Raw genomic sequence first — 20,932 nt, forward strand, 5'->3', positions numbered from 1 at the left:
CAGCATGGCACATCTTATAAGTAATGGCATTGTATCTAGATCTAAGGATGTTATAATTCCATTATACTCAGCCCTCATAGACCAATAACTGAGTACAATGCTCCATTTTGCATGTACCTCACCAGATACCACAGAGATTTTTCACCAAGAAATTACAAGGTACACAAAACAAGTCTTGTGTGGAAAGACTGAAAGCCCTTTCACTGTATTCAGTCACCTAGAGGTTGCTAAGGGGTGACCTCTGTCTGATTTACAGAGCAATCTCTGTCCCGGCTCTCATGGAAATGCTATATATTTGTAAATCAATCTGCAGGACTCATTCCAGGGATCTTAACCTAGCCTCTGATATGATCAGGTCATGCTGGAGACAGAGATACACATCCCAGAGAGTGCCACTTCTCTGGAACAAGCTTCCAAATCATGTGAAACAGAGCCCCTCCCTGGCCCTCTTCAAACGCAATTTAGATCAATAGACAGATGTCCACAAATTCACTTCTGGTGTGGTGCCCATGTCCCTCCTGGGCAGAGGAGGTCAGTATTAACTACCACAGACCTTTACCTCTGTGAACTTCATTCACCTAACCACTGACAATTGGGGCAACTAGGAATAAATATGTCAAGGTTTGTAAGGACTCTATGGCAGTTAGCTTAGTAACCTCCTATGAACAAGCTTGTCTGATCTACCAACTATATTCACATAGCAATTAAAGGAGACAGAGAAATGTGTTAGTTTAGCAACTCTGTTCCTGAAGATAAATGCCAGGATTATAGTAAAAACCTTCCAAATACCTGCATGGAGGTTTTGAGGGATTGATGGATACATCCTAAAGGTATCCAATAGCCAAAAGACAGGGAAAAACTGGACTTTAATAGCCCACTGTAGGCGTCCCTCACTCTGGACCATACATGTTTTACTTCTGCACAATCGCATATCACATGACCATAATCTGATCCTGAAGAGTGTATGTGCAATGCTTGATCAAGTACATGAAAAACAAACCTGTTCAGTCTTGTCTGCTGTCAGGTGTAACTAGTGAAGTAATTCCTAAGGAGGTAGGATTAGGGTATAACAGTTATACCAGATACAGTCCATTTTTATTAAAATCTCTAGTTGATATTAAAATAAATGCACAGTGTACTCTTTCGATGTCTAAAGTTGATATAGATCAAAACAAAGACATGACAATGTATCTTCTTCACAAATCTAGACATTGCAATGTTTCTTACCAATGTTTGTATCAAAGCTATATATTCATTTTCTATCAAGTGATGTGCACTAATACTAACAAAATTGCAAACACTACCCCATGGGTCATTCATAGAATATATCGAACAATTAGGGTCATTCATAGAATATATCGAACAATTAGGGTGACCTTCTTATGTACTACTAATCTTTAGCACTCTAATGCATTAGAATTTTTCATAAGGCGTTTTCTACTTAAACATTTTACGATCGCCCTAATTGATAAGTTAAATAGTCAAATACTGAAGATAAAGGAATTACTGCTGTAATACATAGCTATACCATCTACTATAATAATTCTCAGGGTCTATATTATACAGCCAAAAACTTAAAATCTTGAGCGCTCACATGAGCGAATATGCAGATACTCGAAATCGCTATTGTGGGGGGCTGTGCCCTCCACCCCCCCCCACTAAATAGATATTCTAACTCCAAGATTACACTACAGTGAGGAAAGGGCAAATATCCCGATCTCCACTGTACTGCGATCCAAAAAAATTAATATCGAATATCTGCATTTTCGCTCATGTAAGCGCTTGCAATTTTAAGTTTTCTGAGATCTAAAGTAGACCCTAATTCTCATACCCGGTTAAAGACAATCATTTCCTGTAATGTTGACATATCACATATGCATTGCTGGGTTTTCATCTACTCTCCTTAACTAATCTGCTTCTGAAAATGTATATCTTTCTGTAAAGAGACTCTACCATTACCTGAATATTTTTATTTTGCAGAAGCTTTGTAGAATGCTGACAGGAAATAATATAAAAGTACATAAGTAGATAATATCTTAAATAGTAAAAGATCAAACAACATGTATCTTTTTCTTTAGTTGACCATGAAAGTATGGCTGGGTGGAAAACCCTTTTCATCAGAGGCCAGCGGAGAAAAGCTCCAGCAGATAGAAAGAGAAAGTAACGTATATATTGCAATGAATCGTTTCAGGAAACAATGAGGAAAAGATGGCCTATCTGAGCAGACAATACTGAGAAAGCAAAAACAATAACATAAAACTGACCTTTGACTACCATACTGTCACCATTGTATGGAAAACTTTCTACATGTCCCACCTCATTAGTAAGGGTATCTCATCCAGGGACAAGGTGGTTATAACATCCCTGTATTCTTCCCTTATAAGACCCATTATTAAGTGTAATGCCCCTTTCGGCATGTACCTCACAAAGCACATGCAGCAGCTGGAGAGACTGCAGAGGTTCCTCAACCAGAGAATCCAGGGCCTCAAAGATCTATCCTACACAGATAGGCTAAAAGCCCTGTCCCTCTACTCAATCTCCTACAGACTCCTCTGAGGTGACCTCTGTCTGGCATACAAAACAATCTCAGACCCCACCCTGATGGGACTGCTGCATATCTGCAAGTCAAGCTCCACTCGAGTAACCTGAACTCGCAACCTCAACCTGGTCTGTGACATCAGTAGGACTTGTTGACAGGACAGATTTGTGTCCCAGAGACTCCCCCTTTTGTGGAATAGACTCACTTTCTATGTAAAGCAGACTGCCTCATTAACCCTTTTTAAGTTAAACCTAGATAACTGGATGGGGAACAGAAAATACACCCCTGGGATTCCACCTGTGCCCATGTTGGACAGTATCATAGGGTGCTGACTTGTTGGAACATGGGCTAAATTCTTGGCTAGGCTTGTAAGAACCTCAGGACTAATAGCCTAGTAACTTCCTATGATCCTATACATATGAATAGCTAGTATACAAAGACATTATAAATCATGATACAGGCAATACAGTGATATCAGAAATCATTCAAAGGAAGATCAGAATGACTGTTGAGAATAACTAGGCTTAGACCCATAGTGTTTTATAATCTTTGGACAGTGGTAAAGTAACAATATTGAGAAGAACAGAGTACAGTGTATTAAAATTAGTAATCCGGAATATGTGATTCCAAATTATGTTATTCCTTTCTATAACTGTAATCCAGCTATCATTGTGGTCTGTAAATCCATGGTTCAACAACGGGGCGAAACTAGTAAACAAAAGAAGATTCCAGACATCCTCACATTAATAAAACTGCACACAACTGACAATGGAGACAATGTCTAGCAAAGCAATGGGCCACCTACAGAGTTGATATAAGGGGAATCAGTTCTAAATATAATTACTCCTCAATGTATCATGGCAAACTATGACATCGGTGGAACTAAAGTCTGCAGATATGATGCGGAAAGCCAATCCTTTCATTATTTTTGTCTTTCCCCCTTAATTGGAAATATATTCATAACTAGGAAATGAATGCATCACTAAATACAATATGCCCACCTTCACATAACTATCAAACCCAGTTGTCCATTAGCCTTGTGTTGTTTTATAATAGTAAGGAACAGACTTGACAACCCAGCAAGAAATGAGCTATTCTCATAGAAGTACATGAGCTATGTGGCCCAGCCATACCAAGACAGTGTGTGTGTGTGTGTGTGTGTGTGTGTGTGGGGGGGGGTGTTTGGGGTCCTAGAAAGACATAGCCTAAAACCGCCATGCAATCCAAAAAGAATGACAAAGTAAAAACAGGTGATCTGCTGATAGTGGGTTCATTACGAAATACCCCTACTGGCATATCAGTAAAATACAACGAGGTAACCTTATTCCTTTATATGATTCTAACATCACAAGTCAAGGATGCCTTTGGCATACAGAGTAGGAAACCCCTAATCTCAAGAAGTTAATAGACACTATCCAGTATCTACTGATACAGAAACAAAACATCATTATATGTTTAATAATCATTAAGTTAACATCAGTCAGAAGACTGTGGATTGAAACGACAGCTGCACATTAAATAAATATGTAATGAGTCATTTCCCAGCAACTTAATCAATACATTTCTTGATCTGGAAGTATTGTAATATGAAATTCTAAAAAGCTGTAAATAAAAACAAACATAACATACTAAACCATATATTTAATATGTATGGAGCTTCTTTCTGACGAGAAAACTTTTTAATATATCTACATTCAGCATACAAAATTCCTTGTAGCATTACATTTACATAGTAGCATGAAACTACATTCAACTGCCCGGCTCTGTTGGCATACAGGGATAAAGCCCTGACTATGGCCCAGGCAACCTTAGTTTTGTCTCACCTTTCTTTGGGAAAGAGCATGAGAACAGATGCCAGGGACACATAGTCCATGGAAGAGTCAGTGGTAGAGACTGACCACCACATGAGAGAGCTGGCTTCCAGACTGACAAGGGCAGAGTTAAAGACTACGGCACACCCAAGTGAGTGCCACCCTTACAGGTACCCATTGCATGCTAGATCAGGGGTATTTTATTTAGCATGTGTCATGATGTTAGTAGGGACAATAAAGAAAAAATATGATATCTGTTTAAATGATGGCCACTCTCATTTGAGTCATGCTTCAGTGCTAGGGGCAAATGAGCCAGATGACTAGCAAAAGCTAAAAGACTAAAAAAATGTTAAACTGGACATCTCAGTAAAGTGCATACTTACTTACACTCATGTAGCAAAGCACTGAAAAGTTAATGTTGGTTTAGGTAGATCCTCAACGCAACACAGAAATGATACAACTGGGAATCCTTTAATGTTTTTGGTAGTTGGACAGTTAATTATTTGCCTTTTACACTAGGGTCTTTAATTTATCATGGTTTTCATTTAAAAACACAGATTAAGATATGGTATGTACAGTGAGCCCCGCAACAGTAAAAGAATTCAAACCCAGAAGGAAAGCTGACTTTTTGAATAGATAAAAAATATAAACTTAAAGTCCTTTAGCATACAAGCACATATGGCCTACAGTAACTAAGATGTGTTAATGATTTAGAAGCAATAATTATTTACAAAACACATTTTTCAGTATGTAGCATCAAACTTTAACAGACTGTCATAGCTAAGGAATACCTTCTCTTCGACATACAGAGCTGGACCTTCACCATTATATGCTTCCAGAGTCACTGGCTAATATTTATTTATTTATTTTACATTTGTTGACCGGGGTTGTCTGACTGAGCTGAAGAGCCCTTTTTCATCAGAGGCCCGGGGAGAAAAGCTCAAACATATTAAACAATTTTCATTATAAATTAGCATTAAACAGCAATGTTACAGGATTATTACAAGGCATTAAGTAGCAATACAATGTTATACAGTGTCAATAATCAGGAGTATAGCAAAACTATTTCAAGATGTATAAAAATAAATATGTCATTAAGATGAATATAGTTTTTGGGGTAAGTGGTTACAAAAACCCAGTTTTATCATAATGTAGTTGCATGAAGGCAAGTAATAAATAATAGTTCCAACAATGATGAAGACAAGTTGTCTCCAAGTTAATACAGTTAGCTAGGGAAGCAGACTGCTCCATCAGTCTATCCTTCATATAGATTGGAAAGTCTATTCCCTCCCTTTATGGAATTTAAATTCCACATAAGCTTTTCATCCTTACCTTTTCCTCCAGTTCTAAGTAGACATTGTCAACTTCACTTGAGTATTCAAACTAGTTTCTTCTCTACCCTACTTTTCCAATGCAAATACAAAATGGTGTTTTTTTTTTGTTGATTTTACTGGCATAATTCAAAGGTTCATAGGTTCATAGGTAGGTACTAGGCTATTGGCCTAAGGGCCTAAGTAAGCCTAGCCAACAAGGTTCCCTGGCTTTTGCCACCCAAGAAAGTTATTTTCCTGTTCCCCTGTCGAGCAGAGCCACAGAAGTGATCCCTGGGGTGAATTTCCTATTTCCTATCCACTCATCAAGATTTCTCTTGAAGAGTGCTAATGAGGAACTCTGCTTGACATAGATGGGTAGCTTGTTACAGAGTATGGGAAGTCTCTGGGACAAGAATCTATCCCTCCAGCATGTTCTGTTTATTGTGATGACAAGGTTTAGGTCCCTAGAGCATGTAGCTCAGAGGGATTGGAATTTCTTTAAGTGTAGCATGTCCAACAGCTCTAGGTTTGACATAGCTTTGTATGTTAGGCAGAGATCACCTCAGAATAGGTGATACCCTATGGAGTAAAGCTGGAGTTTTTTAAGATGGTCAGCATAAAGCATCTGTTTGAGCCCAGTAATCCTCTTTGTGAGGTACTTCTGTGGCCTTTCCAGCTGTTGTAGATGTCTTGTGAGGTACATACCAAAAGGGGTGTTGTACTCTATAATGGGTCTAATGAATGATGAGTAGAGGGGAACAATGACCTCTTTTCCTGGATGGGAACCCTTTTGTGATGAGGTGTGCCATGTAGAAGGATTTCCTGACCACTGTGGTGATGTTATTATCAAAGGAGAGACTACTGTACACCTAGGTCCCAAGGTCTCTTATCACACATTCGGCGTTAAGTAGACTGTCACCTATGTGGTAGTTCATGGGTACAGAGTTTTTATCAAAGGGGATGACAATGCACTTTTAGCATTGATCTTGAGGCCATGGGTCTGACACCAGGCATATGTCTCAGTTAGGCACTTCTGTAGGATGTCCACATCATTTGGGGACTCGACTATGGCTCCTAGTTTGCAGTCATCTGTGAAGTTCATTAGCCAGGGACCTTCTGTGTTAGCCTGGACTTCAGAGAAGTAGATACCAAACAGGAGAGGACCCAGGACTGAACCCTGTGGTACTCCACCTGTCACTGGTTTGAAGTGGGATTTGGAGTCTGCAACTTTTACAGTGTGGGTTCTGTCAGTGAGCTAGTTGGCAACCCATCTTGTGATGTAGGGATTATTACCTAGTTTGGTGAGTTTATCTATAATTCCAGAATGGGGGATGGTGTCAAAAGCTTTGGTGAGGTCAAGATAGGCTGTGTGAACCACCTTACCATGGCTTATGGCTTTGGTGACTGTCTCAAAGAAGTCAATCAGGTTCAGGAGACAAGATCTGCCTTTCACAAACACGAACTCAGTGGGATCCAGAGTTTGGAGGTTACCATTGTCCTTGTTTATAAGTTCCATGATGATATGTTCCATGGCCTTGCAGACCAGGCTTATCAGGCTAATAGGGCGATAGTTCCCGGGGTCCTTGGTGGCTCTCCCTTTGTGGAGTGGGATAACTGCTACTGTGCACCATTCATTGGGCACATAGCCTGACATGAGGCTATGGACTGAACATGGTACTTTGGTGGGGAACCAGTTCATTCTGAAGTTCATGTAAAATACAGCCTAGGATGTTATCCAGTCCCATGGATGCTGTGTTCTTGGCTTTAGAGAGTGCAGTTTTTACCTGCGTAGTTGTGGATACAGGGCGTCTGCCTTCTTCTGGTATAGATATGGACTGTTTAGGAGGTGAGAGGGGGGTAAAGTTAGCACTGAATCTATCTGCCAGGATGTTGGCAATATCAGTTGGTTCTGTAATTTTCATGCCATTGTGCTGTAACTCAGAGCAGATCTGGGTGTTGCCATTGAGATTCTTGACATAGCAATAGAATGCTTTGTGGTTGTCCTTGGAATCAGTGGTGATTTTGTTTTCGTAATTAGCTTTGGAGGATTTTATGAGAGATCTCAGCTTCTTACTGAGGCTGATCACAGAGCTCCTCCACTCATGGTATTTTACTCTGTTTTGCAACAGTTTCTTCCTTCTGTTGTAAAGTTTGTTTATGGCAATGGACCACCAGATCGGTTTCCTTTTTTTGGAGGATAGTGTCTTTTTTCTGTTGGGGATAGCACAAGCCATGCACTCGTGTAAGTGCTTATAGAGTGCATCTGTGTAGGATTCAGCAGTTGCAACTGTATTGTCCATCTGCATGGGTGTCATGACGTTCACCACTTCTTTCTTAAAAAGCATGAAAGTTGGCTTTGGAGACATTTTTTAGAGTGGCTTCCTTAATGGGGGGGTGGGGTGGGATGTGGATATCTATGGTGACTAGCTTATGGTCAGATCTGACCAACGAGGAGATGACTTCAGGTGTGGAACACCGGTCACTCGTTGGTAATGACTAGGTCTAGGATATTGTTGCCCCTGGTGGGGGTATGGATAAGTTGATCCAGGGCATTGGAATTTATGAATTCCAGAAAGCATTGAGTGAAGGAGTTGGTACGAGTAGTTTTCCAGTTAATGGTGAGGTAGTTGAAAGTGCCCATTATTAGGGTGTTTGGTTGAAACCTAATATTTTCCAGTATATTAAGAAAAGATGAGTGGGAATCTTGAGACATGGTGGGGTCTGTAGCAAGAAACAATTTGGATTGCAGTTTTGCCCAGAGTTAGCTGTACTTGGATAATCTCAGATGCATTATGTTGAGCAACTAGCCTGGAGGTGTGGATATCCTTAATGAATATGGACACACCACCACCTTTAATGTTCCGGTCCAGGTTAGATGGTCGAAAGGTGTGGTGTGAATTATAACCTGGTAATGCAGGGATGCTCTCTGGAGCTTTGAACCAGGTCTCAGTCACTGCACAGATATTGATGTTCTCCGTTTTAAGGAGTGCGTTGAGTGAGTGCATTTTGAGGTATAGACTTCTGGCTACCCTCAGTTTTTGCTTGCCTGTACCTGTTACAGTGGTGAATTTGTCATTTGAACCTTGCCTAAAAAGGTACTATAGGGGAAGCAAGAGCCTTAGCCAATATCCAGAATCCAAGGGTGACAGGTACAGGCCATCTCTGGCAAAGCATCGTAGTCCGTCGACCATGTCGTCCCAAACAGACAGATACTGGATCCCCTTAGTATGACACCAGAAGCTTAGCCAATTGTTGAAGTCAATAATTTTGTTCTCGTCCTTGTACTGTGTATAATTCTGGGCAATGGCAGGATCCTACTCAGGGCTAGGTTCATACCTGCCTGGGTACAAGATTGGAGAGCTCTTCCATGTCTCTTTTCATGTATTCCAGGGAGGTACATCTCAGGTCATTCACACCAACATGGGCAATGACAGAGTCAGGTTTGTACTTGTTGTGGAATGACCTGAGTGCATGGGTTATGTGGTGGATCCTGGCCCCTGACAGGCAGCTGACAGTAACCTTCTCCTTGTTTAGCCTGGTGAGTGGGACATCAGTGTGCCTATGACTAGTGTGTTGGGTATGTTGTTTTGCCTTATGGGCTGTGGTTGAGTGTCACATTGAGTTTGTGGGCTATGTGTTATTTGGGTTGTGTTGGGGGTGGAGGTTGCTTGTGTTTCTGTTTTGGAGGTTTCTGTTGCTAGGGCAGATTATAATTGAGAGCCTCCACAAATGTTTTTGTGCTTCTGTGTGTGGATTTTGGTGGTGTAGGTTTAGTGGGACTATGTGATGAATGTGGTCCAAGTGTTTACCTTCTCCTCTTGACTGTCAAGTTCACTCTTGGTTGGAGAGAGCTTTGCCTCCAGTTTGACTAGATAAGTGCATCCCTCAAAGGTTGTAGTGTTGGGTGGTAGGAGGAGAGAGTTGTCTGTGTACATGAGGCAATTGCTATATTGCCCCAAGATGCCCAGATTCATCAGGTAGACAGGAGAAAACACCGGGAGCTGACCCTTGGACATGCCTGAATAGAAAACTATTTTCCTCTAGACAAGTGAGGAAAGTAAGTACAAGAGCTGTTTTCCTCTAGGCAAATAAAGAAAGTAAGTACCAAAACTGTTTTCCTCTAGGTAATGAGGAAGGGCGAGTGCTGTAGTAATTTGTAGCTTATTTAGTGTTTACAAGTTCTGAACAAGTGCTGAGCTCAAAGAAGCAGATTCAAGTGCTAAAACTAAGAAACTGGCTAGTTCTAAGGGAAAATTTGAAAAGCAGACTTTATGGTGCCGGGAATACTTGCGATGCGCAAACACGGGTTTTTAACTCAGAAAGTTGAAATGGATAGAAATCAGCCCAAAATGGCCAATAAGGTTCAATTTCTCAGCTGGAAAGCACTTCTCTTGTGACAGAGAGGCTGCTCAATGCTTACCACCCTCACTGATAAGCAGAAAGACTTCCCACTACCACAACAAGGTTTGGACAACTCAGAAACACAACTAAAGTCCTGAAACCAGCATATCTGGGATCCGGACTATTCTAGTATAGGAAAAGGTGAGAAACGAGCAAACAGATAGTATTTTTTTTTTGTGAAATTAAGCAGAAAAATGCAATTTAACAGTAAACATGGACAGAAAATGTTGTCGCCCATTAGAGTTTATACATTTGATTTCATTGGGATATTTTGGTGCTTGCCTGGTTGTAAAGTAATATATCAACATTAGCATTACTCATATCTATTATTGTCAAAACTGACAGTTTGCTTGTTTTGGTAATTCAGTCTCCAAAGACACCACTGCTGCAATGACAAATGCAGTGACATCCACGTCATCCTCTTCATTAATGTCAGGGACTGACAATGCCTTGCATGCCAGGCATAGATCTCCTTCAATAGCCTGTAGGAGACAGAATACTGGGACAGGGCCTTGAGGCGGTCTGATAGGATGTGTTATTTATACCCTGTATTCCTTCTGTGAACCACTGTGGATGTTCCAGTTGCTGGATGTACCTGGATAGGTACATACCAGACGGAGTATTGTACTCAGTAATAGGTCTGAGGAATGCCATATATAGTGAAACAATGACATCCTTGGACCTTGATGCCATAACTTTGTTTATAAGTTGCACAACATAGAATAATTTTGTCACTACTGTAGACAAGTGATGGTCAAAGGCTAGATTACTGTCTGGTGTGCCCCCAAGACCTGACTACTGGGTCAACTCTTAGGGGTGTGTTGTCAATGTGGTACTTTCCAGGGATGGTTGACTTCCGGAACAATATATTATGCATCTCTTGGCATTTAGTTTTAGCCCGCGGCTCTGACATCAGTTATTTAGCTTTGTCATCCCTTCCTGGAGAACATTTGTATCAGTGGAGGATTCTATGACTGTTCCTAATTTGCATTCATCTGCAAATTTAGTCAGCTAGATGCCATTGACATTGGCCTTGATTTGAGAGACGTAAATTCCAAAAAGGAGTGGTCCCAGGACCGATCCCTGTGGGACTCTGCTCATGACTGGCTTCTTTGAAGAGGTGGACTCCTCAAATCTAACTTCCTAGGTCCTATCCACTGAGAAACATAAGGGTTTATACCTTGCCTCTTACATTTATCAACAATGCCTGAGTGGGATATTGTGTCAAATGCCTTGGCCAGGTCAAGGTAGGCACTGTGAACCATTTTGCCCTCATCTGTTGCGTTGGAGACTTTAGGTTGAGTAGACATTACCTGCCCTTGACAAAACCAAACGGGTGCTTCCCCTGTTTGGATGTTTCCTATATCATTATTGATCATTTCCATGAAAGTTCTTTCCATGGCTTTGCACATGAGACTAGTGAGACTTATGGGTCTATAGTTTCAAGGGTCTGTAGATGGCCCACCTTTGTGCAGAGGACTTCTCGTCACTGTTCTCCATTCATAAAGCACAAAGCCGACTTGGAGGCTACAGTTAAATAGCAATTCCAGATAGTCTGGTATATCATATTTCATGCTATTTAGAAGGCATCCTGGGATATTATCAGAGCCCACTGATGCAGTGTTCTTGGCCTTAGAGACCACTAAGGACCTTTTCCCTAGTGATAGTAGGGGAGTTATATTTGATGGCATTTCCTGAGGGAAGGCTGATAGGGAGAGAGGGGTAAAGTTGTAGCTGAATTTGTCTTCCAGTAGGTTTGCTGTATCTTCTGGCTCAGTATAGGCGGCTCCATTTACAATGGGCTCATCACACAACTGTGTATTGCCTTTGTGGTTGTGGACATAGCTAAAGAATGTCTTCTGGTTGCCCTTGGCCTGGGAGCCCAGCTCTACCCCAAATTTGGCTGTGGTCGACTTTGTCTTCTGAATTATATGTTTCGTTTGACAACACTGCTTTGAATTATATGTTTCGTTTCCAACACTGCTTTGATCCTGCTGGGTGCTGCACCTCCTAATTTTTGCCAGTATTATCTTTCAGCCTGCTGATTTGGTTCCACCAGGGGGGCTTGTTTTGTTGAGATAGCTCTGTTCTCCTTCCTGGTGACTACAGCTGCCTCTATGCAGCTATTAACATGTTTGTATAGGGCTTCTATGAACAGCTCTGTGTAGGCAGCAGTGTTCTCAGGGCTTATCGGAGCTTGAAATGTTGCTAGGTTATCACTTAATAGCTGGAAGTTAGCCTTAAAGTAGTTTCTGAATATTCCAGGGTTAGCTGCAGTTCCAGGTTTTATATTTACTTCAAAGGAGACCATTTTGTCATCTGAACTTACCAGAGATGACATTACATTAGGGGTGTGTGTGTGGCATTCTCACATATTAGTGAGGAGCAGATCTAATATGTTTGCATGCCTCGTGAGTTTACTGACAATCTGGTCCAAGAAGTTTGTGTTTACAAAATCCAGGGATCTGTGTGCCTGTACATTTGGTGATATATATGATTCTCAGTTAATAGTTGGTTAAATAAAATGTGACCATGAATATGGTATTGGGTTGGATGGTAAGGGTTTCCAATCAGTTTAAATACATATTGTCAGTTTCCTGGGTCAGAGAGGGGGACATATAACTTGCAAGGAAGTGGTATGGGATTTTGCCTATGGTGATTTGAATGTGTAGAAGCTCAAGTTCATTGTTCTGTTTGACCAGTTTTGAGGTATAATTTTTGATGTAAATAGAGACATATGTGCAAGGCATTATAGCCTTGCACTGCTGCTGTGCTATCTGCAGCTTTAAACTATGTCGCAGTGACTGCACAGATGTCAGCATTCTCTAGGGTGAGCAGACCTTGTAAGGAATTAATTTTTTGTTTATACTCCTAGCATTCAGCAGGAACACCTTCAGACTTTCTCGGTTTTAATTTGCTATGTCGGAATTTCTTTCAGTTTTTCATTGCCTTAAAAGGCATTATGGGGAAGGACAATGTTTTAGCTAATATTTAAAAACTAAAGGGAGAGGTGTAGACCATCTCTGTCAAAGCAGCATGGTCTGTTGTCTATCTCCTTTCATGCTGACAAATATTGCACCCCAAAGAATGAAATCAGAAACTAAGCCAATTATTAAAGTCAGTTGTCTTCTGTTCATATTGTGGTATCACCCACAGAATACAGAATCTGGCACTACATCATAATTTACCACTGATTATAAAAAATGGGACATGGCATTGCATATAAAATATTTCCATAAGTCATTGCTATCATATTTGATTGTCTTGCCTCTTGCTATTTGGCAAATATTGAGCCATAGCCTAACAAGACCTAGTCTATGCCCCCTACATTTAATGAACAGTTACTGAAGAGGATGCACAAAGTAGTTCTAACTGCAATGCAAGGATCTGAATGAAGAATTTTATCCAGATGCTTTAGGGAAACAGGTCTCAAATTGCTAGAAATTGTTTGGGATTTCTCTCTTCCTTAGCAGATTTATGGATGCTGTCCTGCTCAATCTTGGAAGAATATGAGTTGCCCATATGTCCCTCAAACAGCCAGGGAGCTAAATAAAAAAAAAATAATTTCTTATAAACTGGAAGGCCATTTAGTCTGGGTACTTTACCTTTAATTAGAAGATCAATGGATGTGCTCATGCCAGATATGGATATGTCTTCATTTAACCTTTACCTGTCTCCTGTATTCCCTACCTAAATCAGGCAATCTTTGAGATGAACAGTGTTCCTTAAAACAGATTTCAAAAACATCTAAAACCTCCTGTGGCTCAGTTTTAAGTCAGTTTTATCCCTTCCTAGAGAGGGTCTTGAACATGCTTTATTGATTGATAGCTCCTCCTTTCTGTAAGAATCAAGTCTAGTAGGTTTGGAGAAATACTTATTATACCATGAAAAATAAATTGTACCTACATTAAACTTGTACAACATGTGACGAAATGTCATGGCCTTATAACTATTAAGCACATCAGACTTGCTTCATATTTTTCCCCTGCCACAACAGCAATTTGCATTTGGACTACAACTGTCACTCAAAGTAAGACATACTCTCCTGCCTAAATTCAGGTATTCCACTTGTCCCATTCCATAACTAGCAACTTAAATACTTCCCAAGTTATATTATATGGTACCTCCTCTATGTTTTCTCCTTCTCAGTGCTGATATATCCATTCAGTGAAGTCCTTAACAATTCCCATATGTTTGAGGAGAAGTGAATCCAATCTTTATTGTGAAATTCTAGAAATCTCCCAAACACAGACAGACAAAAGACACACAATGAGTTGGGTTTTGATAAGATGATTGGTTGGACTCTAGACCTATCCCAAACACAGACAGACAAAAGACACACAATGAGTTGGGTTTTGATAAGATGATGGACTGAACTCTAGACCTATCCCAAACATGGACAGAAAAAAGGCACATGCTGACATGGATTTTGATAAAATGATGGGCTGGACTCTAGACCTATCCCAAACACAGACAGACAAAAGATACACAATGAGTTGGGTTTTGATAAGATGATGGACTGGACTCTAGACCTATCCCAAACATGGACAGACAAAAGACACACACTGAGTTGGCTTTTGATAAGATGATGGGTTGGACTCTAGGCCTATCCCAAACATAGACAGACAAAAGACACACAATGAGTTGGGTTTTGATAAGATGATGGGCTGGACTGTAGACCTATCCCAAACATGGACAGACAAAAGACACACAATGAGTTGGGGTTTGATAAGATGATGGGCTGGACTCTAGACCTATCCCAAACATGGACAGACAAAATAAGTTGGGTTTTGATAAGATGATAGGCTGGACTCTAGAGCTATCCCAAACACAGACAGACAAAAGACACACAATGAGTTGGGTTTTGATAAGATGATGGGTTGGACTCTAGACCTATCCCAAACATGGACAGACAAAAGACGCACACTGACATGGGTTTTGATAAGATGATGGGTTTGATCTCTGGTTTTGTCACTATCCCTACTAAGTCAGGATTCATCAACCAGTAATCCAATCTACTCACCACTCCCGTGGATGTGTTAAGATAATTATAATATACACCCAATCCAAGTAAAGAAGCCTTAAATTTTTTTATAAACAAAGAACTCCATATCAAATGAGAAAGGTGATTAGATACTTTGGTAGTCCTTACTGTATCCTTTCATGGGTCTTAAACTACATTGAAGTCCCCACTAATTTATTACTGTACAGTTCATAAGATTAGGAGTTAAAAGCACAACTGCAAGTGGTTAAAATGTTCACAGATGATGTAAGGGTGTCATTTGGTCTTGATAAATGTGCAAACTCAACATTTAAAGTAGGAAAGGTACAACACCAAGAAAATATTAGTCTGAGACAGGACTGTCATATAAAGGAATTTGAACAAGACAGAGTTTGCAAATATTTGAGAATTGATTAAGGATTGACAATAAAACATGGACAAATGTGAACAAAACCCAGTAAGGAATATTTCAGAAGACTAAAATTAATACTGAAAACAGCCCTGACATCTAGGAACAAAGTCCAAGCTATAAACCAATTTGATTCTCCTGTTCTAACTTACAGTTTTAGGGTGATCGACTGGCCCAAAGTGTAGTGGATCAGTTGGACAGGTAAACAAGAAAAATGCTTTGTGCTTATCAAACAATATATAGAAATCACTGTATACCACGAATATATATTCATCGTTCTGAAAGAGGCATGGGTCTCCTCAAAATTAATTACATATAGATCTGCAATTGTAGGACTGGATAAAATCTGCTGACTTCACAAGATCCGAATATAGTGAAAGTTTTAAACATGGGGAGGAAAAAGTCTAAAATGACTTCCCTGCTTAGTTTAGCAGATATATATATATATCCATTTCAAGTGGATATGAAAATCAAACCAGAACTAGACAAAAAATAAGGCAGCAACCGAATGTGCCAAAAAATATAAGAAGGATGAGTGCAATTTATTCCCCTCTTTGAGGGGTTCATTTATCTCCTCTTACCTTCTTAGTCTCTCTTTGTCAAATGTTCACCAGATTGTTTTTTGCTTCCTGCACATCTGTCTGAACCACCATGATCTGCTCTCTTTGACCTTTCCTGCAACTGGAGCTACTTGGACTTGTTCCTATGGCCTCATTTCTTCATCTGTCCAACATTGTGCACCTTGCGGCTATCTCAGGCACTTACATCCCCATCACTGCCTGCTTCCTCAACTGCTCTGCCTTTACTGCCAGGTTTCTGTACCATACAGTAGTACTGGTCATACCACTATTTTATACACCTAACATTTCAGCTTCTTCGGTATTCTTCTGACACAAACACTAACTCTGAGACTCTGCCAGTTGGCTGCAGCCCGTCTGATTCTAGCTTTGACTTCCTCACTCAGACTATCCCTCTCCTCAATTACCCATCCAGGATACTTGAAACTGTTAACTTGTACCTCCATTTCCCTTAGCTGACACGGACAATGCAAATAGTGATGTTACCCCTAGTACCTGGAATGCTTTGCTATAAACCTCATGAAACATTAACAGTCTTCTAATTTTTGCAAACTAATAAAATTCCGCCTTGCAGAAAGATAAAAGTGCAGCTGTTCTAGAGATCCCACATTATAGGTATGTAACATTACAGGACTGGTAGTTGCTTTGTTATTTGTTTATGACTCAGAAACTCATTCTTAGATGGTAGATACTATTTCAAAAGTCTGTTAACATTTATTTTATTAGGGTATATATTCTTCATCATCATTTTTCCTTTTGCTCTATTTCTCAGTAAATGCATTTCCTACTGTTCAAACATATTACGCAATTTATACTTGTTTAGGGTAAAAGAAATGTTGAGTTAATAGCTAGCTATACATGTATCTGCTTTATTAGTTTGTGTGTAAACATGTATATACGCGTATATATCTATATGGTTGTGGTACAGTTTGTCAAAAGTAGATTTAACTGAAAAGTCATTTGACTGAAAGGCCATTTTGTTGAATACTAAGAAAGTTTAGAAATGTCTTTTATGGTGTAATTTCTAAACATGGGAGCTGTTAGGGTGAATAATTTAGAAGATTTTGTATAGATTGGTAATGCCCACTATCCAGCAGGACTGAAAATAATACAGTTCATTTACTCAGTTGTCAAAGGAAATAAACAGAAGGGGTGCATGTTGCACCCAAGCTATGTTTCCTCAGGTATTCTCAAGACATATGAAGTCTAGGAAGGGGGTATAGAAAAGCTGTACAGTGGTAAAGCAAATCTAATTAAGGTTTAGAAGAGAGATATGAAAAAAGTTGTAAAGAACATGTATAGCAATTTTGCATATGCAAGTTAAAACGAAAACTTTTCAGCTAGATGGTGATACACACATACAGACTTATGCACAGAGAGTGAAACTCATCAATCCTTCTTGATAAAAATAAACAAAGGTGTTTTGGCACAGAGCTATGGATCTAGATTCAAATGCCTGTCTCAGTATACCTTTGCTCAGTAAATTTCCTATAGTGATCTTGGACATAGCAATTACCGAATACTCCCTTAGAAATTAAGTGCTTACATTATTTTTATTTTTATTACTATTTTTCGGGCTTTGAAAGCCGCGGTGGTGCAGTGGTAGCATTGTTGCCTCACAGCAAGAAGTTCTCCTGTTCAATTCTCGGTGGGAGTGCCTTCTGTGTGGAGTCTGCATGCCCTCCCTGCGGTCGAGTTGCATTCAAAAGACATGTGCAGAATGGGTGTGCCTTTGTTGCAGGTTGGGCGTCAAGCTGGCACCTGTAAAAAATCTACTGCCAATCATTAGAGGACCGGAGTTCTGCTGTGGCAACCCCTAACTGGGAAAAGCCAAAAAAAGAATAACTATTTTCCTGGCTTTGTACACAGGAGGAAAACAAGTAATTCTTGCCACAGGTAAGGCATTTGTTTGTTTTTTCTTTTTCATACTGCGTGTGTTCAGTGTTTGAAACCAATGTTTCTAATATCATGGTAGGCACTACCCAGTTGTCACATATCTCTAAGTATTGAAAGAACTCTAACTGAACTTTGTCGTGGGACTTGGGTGAGATTACCAAGGATAATTTGAATATTCCCCTGCTTAGGATTTGGGTCTTGGGATGAGAAGAAAGGGTTTTAACAAAATTTTATTTCTCAATGAATAATAACTTGTGGGGAGGTTGAAATGCTAGCTTAGTATGCTACAGTAAATCTTTTTTTAGGGGGATATACATTAATATGGATATTGTATTTGTGCAAATCAGGACCATGGTGAGTGATGCAAATGAACTTTAGTAATGCAACATTTTTTTTCCTCCAGTGGACTGGTGCTATGTGAAAGGTGGCTGCTGCAAAAAAACTGCCAGGGTATTGGGATGCCCTATATGGACATCACATGTCATGACTCAACATAGGCAGTCACCACAAATAGATGGCTTTGAAATTTACATAATGGGGTATATGTGGAATTATTTGAAATCTCACTAAGCCTACAGGGTGACTGGCTGTTTTATGTCTCAGAGAATACCCTTTTCTGGAACACACTTCACATCTACGTGAAGCAAACTTCTTCCACAGCTCGGTTCTAGCATAATTTTGGCCAGTGGATAGGTAATTGAAAATTCACCCTTGGTCTGGGACTTATGTCTTTAATGGACAGAGCTTGATGCTTGACCACTCAAGCCCCAGACTACATATACCCCTTAGATAATCTTAAAGTCCCTAAACTTTTCATATACATTTGGGATGCATGGCTAGGCTGAAAAAAGGCCCCTATGATCATTAACCTCTTATAGATTAATCAACCTGTGCATTACTAATAGCTCAAAAGGGACTCACCTCTTTCTTTGTGGATAAACAATGTTCCAGACTTTATCACTGTTGTTTTATATATGTAATACATTGTTTATTGATACCGGCTATTGCTGTTGCGTTATTTTTGATTTTACTACCTCCTGGCTATACTAAATCTACTAGGTGACTGCCTGTGTTATACATCTCGTCTGCAGAGACCAATTACAAAATGTTATGGTCTTCTTGAGACCATGTGGGACCTAGGTTCTACATTCATTTTGTGAGGTTTATTAGCTTGCATATTTTATATGCCGCAGTGGTACAGCAGTAGCATTGTTACCTCACAGCAAGAGGTTCTCCCGTTCAGTTCTCAGCTTGGCTTGGGAGTGCCTTCTGTGTGGAGTCTGCATGTCCTCCCCATGGTTGGGTGGTGTTTGAAAGACATGCGTATGTAAATGGGCGTGCCTTTGTTAAAGGTTGGGCGTCGAGCTGGCACCTCGGCGTTTCGTAAAAATCTACTGCCAATCGTTAGCGGATCGGAGTTCCGCTGTGGCGACCCCTTACTGGGAAAAAGCCAAAAGACAAACAACATTAGCTTGCATATTTTATCTAAGCAACTCTCAGTGAACATTTCTGTTTCATTCTTGGAGCTATTTATAACTGCATGGTATTTGTAATCCCTCTGAGGAGTACTCCATAAAACAATACTTGGCAAATGACCACATGGATCATAAGAGACTAAGCCATATATACCTTACATTTAAAAGTTCTTGCCACCCTTTATGACTACTTGATAATGCCCACATCCTAAACAAAGAAGGGCTTGTACATGATGATCCTGGTATTGCTTTGTATTTACCCCAGCCAGCCAAGATATGACTTAAAGGCAGACAAAATACTACTTTGCCTGAATTGTAGTGTTAACTTATTACATGGGCTGGGAATGTCTTCAGGTAAGGAATATTTACTTCCTACCTGCTGTAAAGTTATTTCTGTTGGAACATACATATTTCCTAAATAAATGAATTACTTCATCCATAACTTGATCTGAATCATAAGACAAGGGAAGAGGCAATTTAGGATAGCAAGCCATCATTTAAGTTAATAAAGATATTAAAATTTCTTTAGAACACTGTTAAGAAGGTTTTCACTTTCTGTATACAGTCATATGTAAGTAAATGTCTTTATTACATTTAAATATGCAGCAATACCTATGTTTACACAGTGCTAAAAGATTTTTTATTATTATACATTAAATCAGATATTGCAATCCAAGTTTAACACTGTTCAGTCACATATCTTGTAAAATGATTATATTACCTGATTTCTTTTGTTTCAAAAATGACTTGTTTATAATTGCATTTTTGTAGCTTGACATTTTAGAATGAAGAGATTAAGACTACAGGCAGCCTTGACCCTCATGCTGTAGTCCTGGGTTTGATTTCCTCAGTTTCCACATGCAAACTGTACGTATCTGAGCAGGTCGCAAACAGATGACCTTCCAGGTATGCCCTTAAAAATGGACCATTGTGTCCTTTGGCTTACCTGGTTAACAAATACAAAAATAAAATAAAGTAAGTAAGTTAAGAATTTGCTTATGTAGCATTAAGCACTGTATTCATTCAGCTCTGGGTTCAGAGTTTCCCATTATTTCTAAGAGAGCAGACCGCACTGGTTGGTGTAAATGTCACATTTTTTAAAATGTTCTGCCGAGGTGCTGTGTGCAGTTTCCATGGTTCATTACATAATGATATTAGTACAGAAAGATTATTAGTTTAGTAGACAGTACTCTCAGGAAATAGAATCTTTATTCCCTCAAATAACAACATGTTATATCCAGGAGATGGAGCGTGATTAAAATCAACACATTGCGACTGTACAGAAATGCTTATGTCCCAGCAATCAGGCTGTAATCTAGAGAATACACAGCATATTTGAAAGTTCAACCATAAGAATTAATTTTGTATGCATTTTTTCATTTATGTTTATCCAGATACATAATGCAAAATGGTCCCTCACTGAAGAAATGACTCCGCTGGTTCTGTTCTACTACTACTCTTTTTGCTGGAGTAACATGAACAACAGTCAGCTCCATTATGTTCCAGTG

Source organism: Protopterus annectens, chromosome 14.part0, assembly GCF_019279795.1.
Source record: "Protopterus annectens isolate FY-2018-M chromosome 14.part0, PAN1.0, whole genome shotgun sequence".
NCBI lineage: Eukaryota > Metazoa > Chordata > Ceratodontiformes > Protopteridae > Protopterus > Protopterus annectens.